This window comes from Haliotis rufescens, unplaced genomic scaffold, assembly GCF_023055435.1.
Source record: "Haliotis rufescens isolate VD_foot unplaced genomic scaffold, xgHalRufe1.0.p SCAF_19, whole genome shotgun sequence".
Lineage (NCBI taxonomy): Eukaryota > Metazoa > Mollusca > Gastropoda > Lepetellida > Haliotidae > Haliotis > Haliotis rufescens.
The window spans coordinates 5,310,150-5,319,232 of record NW_025963879.1 but is presented as its reverse complement, the minus strand read 5'-3'; positions in this window follow the sequence as shown (position 1 = coordinate 5,319,232).

Below are 9,083 nucleotides of genomic sequence, written 5' to 3'. Positions count from 1 at the left end.
ACCAGACGGTAACCCCACACATCACCTTGATGTACACCAGACGGTAACCCCACACATCACCTTGATGCAAACCAGACGGTAGTCCAACACATCACTTTGATGTACACAAGACGGTAACCCCACACATCACCTTGATGTACACCAGACGGTAACCGCACACATCACCTTGATGTACAACAGACGGTAAGCCCACACATTACCTTGATGAACACCAGACGGTTACCCCACACATCACCTTGATGTACGACAGACGGTAACCGCACACATCACCTTGATGTTCACCAGACGGTTACCCCAAATATCACCTTGATGTACACCAGACGGTAACCCCACACATCACCTTGATTTACAACAGACGGTAACCCCACACATTACCTCGATAAACACCAGACGGTTACCCCACACAACACCTTGATGAACACCAGACGGAAACCCCACACATCACCTTGATGAACACCAGACGGTGACCCCTCACATTACCTTGAAGTACCCCAGACGCAGACCCCACACATCACCTTGATGTACCCCAGACGGTAACCCCACACATCACCTTGATGTACACCAGACTGTAACCCCACACATGACCTTCATGTACACCAGACGGTAACCCAACACATCACCTTGATGTACACCAGACGGCAACCCCACACAACACCTTGATGTACACCAGACGGCAACCTCACATATCACTTTGATGTACACCAAACGGTAACCCCTCACATCACCTTGATGTACACCAGACGGTTACCCCACACATCACCTTTATGTACACCAGACTGTAACCCCACACATTACCTTGATGTTCACCAGACGGTTACCCCAAATATCACCTTGATGTACACCAGACGGTAACCCCACACATCACCTTGATTTACAACAGACGGTAACCCCACACATTACCTCGATGAACACCAGACGGTTACCCCACACAACACCTTGATGAACACCAGACGGAAACCCCACACATCACCTTGATGAACACCAGACGGTGACCCCTCACATTACCTTGAAGTACCCCAGACGCAGACCCCACACATCACCTTGATGTACCCCAGACGGTAACCCCACACATCACCTTGATGTACACCAGACTGTAACCCCACACATGACCTTCATGTACACCAGACGGTAACCCAACACATCACCTTGATGTACACCAGACGGCAACCGCACACATCACCTTGATGTACACCAGACGGCAACCCCACACATCACCTTGATGTACACCAGACGGTAATCTCACATATCACCTTGATGTACACCAGACGGTAACCCCACACATCACCTTGATGTACACCAGACGGTAGTCCAACACATCACCTTGATGTACCCCAGACGGTAACCGCACACATCACCTTGATGTACACCAGACGGTAACCCCACACATCACCTTGATCTACACCAGACGGTTACCCCAAATATCACCTTGATGTACACCAGACGGTAACCCCACACATCACCTTGATGTACACCAAACGGTTACCCCACACATCACCTTGATGTACACCAGACGGTAACCTCACACATCACTTTGATGTACACCAGACGGTAACCGCACACATCACCTTGATGTACAACAGATGGTAACCCCACACATTACCTTGATGTACACCACACGGTAACCGCACACATCACATTAATGTACACCAGACCGTAACGCCACACATCACCTTGATGTACACCAGACGGTAACCTCACACATCACCTTCATGTACACCAGACGGTCACTTCACACATCACCTTGATGTACCCCAGACAGCAACCCCACACATCACCTTGATGTACACCAGACGGTAACCCCACACATCACCTTGATGTACACCAGACGGTAGTCCGACACATCACCTTGATGTACACAAGACTGTAACCCCACACATGACCTTCATGTACACAAGACGGTAACCCCACACATCACCTTGATGTACACCAGACGGCAACCCTACACATCACCTTGATGTACACCAGACGGCAACCTCACACATCACCTTGATGTACACCAGACGGTAACCCAACACATCTCCTTGATGTACACCAGACGGTAATCCAACACATCACCTTGATGTACCCCAGACGGTCACCCCACACATCACCTTGATGTACACCAGACTGTAACCCCACACATCACCGTGATGTACACCAGACGGTAGTCCCACACATCACCTTGATGTACACCAGACGGTAACCCCACACATCACCTTGATGTACACCAGACGGTTACCCCAAATATCACCTTGATGTACAACCAGACGGTAACCCCACACATCACCTTGATGTACACCAGACGTTAGTCCCACACATCACCTTGATGTACACCAGACGGTTACCCCACACATCACCTTGATGTACACCAGACGGTAACCGCACATATCACCTTGATGTACACCAGACTGTAACCCCACACATGACCTTCATGTACACCAGACGGTAACCCCACACATCACCTTGATGTACACCAGACGGCAACCCCACACATCACCTTGAAGTACACCAGACGGTAACCCAAAACATCACCTTGATGTACACCAGACGGCAACCTCACATTTCACCTTGATGTACACCAGACGGTAACCCCACACATCACCTTGATCTACACCAGACAGTTACCCCAAATATCACCTTGATGTACACCAGACGGTAACCCCACACATCACCTTGATGTACACCAGACGGTAGTCCCACACATCACCTTGATGTACACCAGACGGTTACACCACACATCACTTTGATGTACACCAGACGGTAACCGCACACATCACCTTGATGTACAACAGACGGTAACCCCACACATTACCTTGATGTACACCAGACGGTAATACCGCACACATCACCTTAATGTACACCAGACAGTAACCCTACACATCACCTTGATGTAAACCTGACTGTAACCTCACACATCACCTTGATGTACACCAGACGGTCACCTCACACATCACCTTGATGTACACCAGACAGTAACCCCACACATCACCTTGATGTACACCAGACGGTAACCCCACACATCACCTTGATGCAAACCAGACGGTAGTCCCACACATCACCTTGATGTACACCAGACGGTAACCACACACATCACCTTGATGTACACCAGACGGTAACCGCACACATCACCTTGATGTACAACAGACGGTAACCCCACACATTACCTTGATGAACACCAGACGGTTACCCCACACATCACCTTGATGTACACCAGACGGTAACCGCACACATCACCTTGATGTTCACCAGACGGTTACCCCAAATATCACCTTGATGAACACCAGACAGTGACCCCTCACATTACCGTGAAGTATCCCAGACGCAGACCCCAAACATCACCTTGATGTACCCCAGACGGTAACCCCACACATCACCTTGATGTACACCAGACTGTAACCCCACACATGACCTTCATGTACACCAGACGGTAACCCAACACATAACCTTGATGTACACCAGACGGCAACCCCACACATCACCTTGATGTACACCAGACGGCAACCTCACATATCACTTTGATGTACACCAAACGGTTACCCCAAATATCACCTTGATGTACACCAGACGGTAACCCCACACATCACCTTGATGTACACCAGACGGTAGACCCACACATCACCTTGATGTACACCAGACGGTTACCCCACACATCACCTTGATGTACACCAGACGGTAACCGCATACATCACCTTGATGTACAACAGACGGTAACCCCACACATCACCTAGATCTACAACAGACTGTAACCCCACACATCAACTTGATGTACCCCAGACGGTCACCCCAGAGATCACCTTGATGTACCCCAGATGGTAACCCTACACATCACCTTGATGTACACCAGACGGTAACCCCACACATCACCTTGATGTACACCAGACGGTAACCCCACACATCACCTTGATGTACTCCAGACTGTAACCCCACACATTACCTTGATTTACACCAGACGGTAGTCCCACACATCACCTTCATGTACAGCAGACGGTAACCCCACACATCACCTTCATGTACAGCAGACGGTAACCCCACACATCACCTTCATGTACACCAGACGGTAACCCCACACATCAACTTGATGTGCCCCAGACGGTAACCCCGCACATCATCTTGATGTACCCCAGATGGTAACCCCACAGATCACCTTGATGTACACCAGACGGTAACCCCACAGATCACCTTGATGTACACCAGACGGTAGTCCCACACATCACCTTGATGTACACCAGACGGTAACCCCACACATCACCTAGATGTCCACCAGACGGTAACCCGATACATCACCTAGATGTACCCCAGACGGTAACCCCACACATCACTTTGATGTACACCAGACGGTAACCCCACACATCAACTTGATGTACCCCAGACGGTAACCCCACACATCACCTTGATGTACCCCAGACGGTAGTCCCACACATCACCTTGATGTACACCAGACGGTCACCCCACAAATCACCTTGATGTACACCAGACGGTAACCCCCCACATCACCTTGATATACACAAGACGGTAACCCCACACATCACCTTGATGTACACCAGACTGTAACCCCACACATCATCTTGATGTACACCACACGGTAACCCCACACATCACCTTGATGTACACCAGACGGTAACCGCACACATCACCTTGATGTACACCAGACGGGAGTCCACACATCACCTTGATGTACACTAGACGGTAACCCCACACATCACCTTGATGTACACCAGACGGTTACCCCAAATATCACCTTGATGTACACCAGACGGTAACCCCACACATCACCTTGATGTACACCAGACGGTAGTCCCACACATCAACTTGATGTACACCAGACGGTAACCCCACACATCACCTTGATGAACACCAGACGGTAACCCCACACATCACCTTGATGAACACCAGACGGTGACCCCACACATTACCTTGAAGTACCCCAAACGGTAACCCCACACATCACCTTGATGTACCCCAGACGGTAACCCCACACATCACTTTGATGTACACCAGACTGTAACCCCACACATTAACTTGATGTACACCAGACGGTAGTCCGACACATTACCTTGATGTACAACAGACGGTAACCCCAAACATCACCTTGATGTACACCAGACGGCAACCCCACACATCACCTTGATGTACACCAGACGGCAACCTCACACATCACCTTGATGTACACCAGACGGTAACCCCACACATCACCTTGATCTACACCATACGGTTACCCCAAATATCACCTTGATGTACACTTGACGGTAACCCCACACATCACCTTGATCTACACCAGACGGTAACCGCACACATCACCTTGATGTACATCCGACGGTAACCGCACACATCACCTTGATGTACCCAGACGGTAGTCCCACACATCACCTAGATGTACCCCAGACGGTACACCCACACATCACCTTGATGTACACCAGACGGTAGTCCCACACATCACCTTGATGTACACCAGACGGTCACCCCACAAATCACCTTGATGTACACCAGACGGTAACCCCACACATCACCTTGATGTACACTAGACGGTAGTCCCACACATCACCTTGATGTACACCAGACGGGAACCCCACACATCACCTTGATGTACACCAGACGGCAACCCCAGACATCACCTTGATGTACACCAGACGGCAACCTCACACATCACCTTGATGTACACCAGACGGTAACCCTACTCATCACCTTGATGTACCCCAGACGGCAACCTCACACATCACCTTGATGTACACCAGACGGTAACCTCACACATCACCTTGATGTACACCAGACGGTCACCCTACACATCACCTTGATGTACACCCGACGGTAACCGCACACATGACCTTGATGTACAACAGACGATAACCCCACACATCACCTTGATGTACACCAGACGGTATTCCCACACATGACCTTGATGTACCCCAGACGGTAGTCCCACACATCACCTAGATGTACCCAAGACGGTAACCCCCCACATCACCTTGATGTACACCAGACGGTAACCCCACACAACACCTTGATGTACACCAGACGGTAGTCCCACACATCACCTTGATGTCCCCGAGACGGTAACCGCACACATCACCTTGATGTACACCAGACGGCAGTCCCACACATCACCTTGATGTACACCAGACGGTCACCCCACAAATCACCTTGATGTACACCAGACGGTAACCCCACACATCACCTTGATGTACACTAGACGGTAGTCCGACACATCACCTTGATGTACACCAGACGGTAACCCCACACATCACCTTGATGTACACCAGACGGTAACCCCACACATCACCTTGATGTACACCAGACGGTAGTCCCACACATCACCTTGATGTGCTCCAGAAGGTAGTCCCACAGATCACCTTGATGTACCCCAGACGGTAACCCCACACATCACCTTGATGTACACCAGACGGTAGTCCCACACATCACCTTGATGTACCCCAGACGGTCACCTCAGACATCACCTTGATGTACCCCAGGCGGTAACCCCACACATCACCTTGATGTACACTAGAAGGTAGTCCCACACATCACCTTGATGTACAACAGACGGTAACCCCACACATCACCTTGATGTACAACAGACGGTAACCCCACACATCACCTTGTGTACACCAGACGGTAACCCCACACATCGCCTTGATGTACACCAGACGGTAGTCCCACACATCACCTTGATGTACACCCGACGGCAGTCCTACACATCACCTTGATGTACACCCGACGGTAACCCCACACATCACCTTGATGTACACCAGACGGTAACCCCACACATCACCTTGTGTACACCAGACGGTAACCCCACACATCACCTTGATGTACACCAGACGGTAGTCCCACACATCACCTTGATGTACACCAGACAGTAACCCGAAACATCACCTTGATGTACTCTAGTCGGTAACCCCACAAATCACCTTGATGTACACCAGACGGTAACCCCACACATCACCTTGATGTACACCAGACGGTAACCCCACACATCACCTTGATGTACACCAGACTGTAACCCCACACATCACCTTGATGTACACCAGACGGTAACCCCACACATCACCTTGATGTACACCAGACGGTAACGCCACACATCACCTTGATGTACAACAGACGGTAACCCCACACATCACCTTGATGTACAACAGACGGAAACCCCACACATCACCTTGATGTACACCAGACGGTAACCCCACACATCACCTTGATGTACACCAGACGGTAACCCCACACATCACTTTGATGTACACCAGACTGTAACCCCACACATTAACTTGATGTACACCAGACGGTAGTCCGACACATTACCTTGATGTAGAACAGACGGTAACCCCAAACTTCACCTTGATGTACACCAGACGGCAACCCCACACATCACCTTGATGTACACCAGACGGCAACCTCACACATCACCTTGATGTACACCAGACGGTAACCCCACACATCACCTTGATCTACACCAGACGGTTATCCCAAATATCACCTTGATGTACACTAGACAGTAACCCCACACATCACCTTGATGTACACCAGACGGTTACCCCACACATCACCTTGATGTACACCAGACGGTAACCCCACACATCACCTTGATGTACACCAGACGGTAGTCCCACACATCACCTTGATGTACACCAGACTGTCACCCCAGAAATCACCTTGATGTACACCAGACGGTAACCCCACACATCACCTTGATGTACACTAGACGGTAGTCCCACACATCACCTTGATGTACACCAGACGAGAACCCCACACATCACCTTGATGTACACCAGACGGCAACCCCACACATCACCTTGATGTACACCAGACGGCAACCTCACACATCACCTTGATGTACACCAGACGGTAACCCCACTCATCACCTTGATGTACCCCAGACGGCAACCTCACACATCACCTTGATGTACACTAGACGGTATTCCCACACATGACCTTGATGTACCCCAGACGGTAAACCCACACATCACCTTGATGTCCCCCAGACGGTAACCCCACACATCACCTTGATGTACACCAGACGGCAGTCCCACACATCACCTTTATGTACACCAGACGGCAGTCCCACACATCACCTTGATGTACCCCAGACGGTAACCCCACACATCACCTTGATGTACACCAGACGGTCACCCCACAAATCACCTTGATGTACACCAGACGGTAACCCCACACATCACCTTGATGTACAACAGACAGTAACCCCACACATCACCTTGATGTACACCAGACTGTATTCCCACACATGACCTTGATGTACCCCAGACGGTAACCGCACACATCACCTTGATGTACACCAGACGGTAACCCCACACATCACCTTGATGTACACTAGACGGTAGTCCCACACATCACCTTGATGTACACCAGACGGGAACCCCACACATCACCTTGATGTACACCAGACGGTAACCCCACACATCACCTTGATGTACACCAGACGGTAGTCCCACACATCACCTTGATGTACCCCAGACGGTAACCCTACACATCACCTTGATGTACACCAGACGACAGTGCCACACATCACCTTGATGTACCCCAGACGGTCACCTCAGACATCACCTTGATGTACCCCAGGCGGTAACCCCACACATCACCTTGATGTACACCAGAAGGTAGTCCCACACATCACCTTGATGTACAACAGACGGTAACCCCACACATCACCTTGATGTACAACAGACGGTAACCCCACACATCACCTTGTGTACACCAGACGGTAACCCCACACATCACCTTGATGTACACCAGACGGTAACCCCACACATCACCTTGATGTACACCAGAAGGTAGTCCCACAGATCACCTTGATGTACCCCAGACGGTAACCCCACACATCACCTTGATGTACACCAGACGACAGTGCCACACATCACCTTGATGTACCCCAGACGGTCACCTCAGACATCACCTTGATGTACCCCAGGCGGTAACCCCACACATCACCTTGATGTACACCAGAAGGTAGTCCCACACATCACCTTGATGTACAACAGACGGTAACCCCACACATCACCTTGATGTACAACAGACGGTAACCCCACACATCACCTTGTGTACACCAGACGGTAACCCCACACATCGCCTTGATGTACACCAGACGGTAGTCCCACACA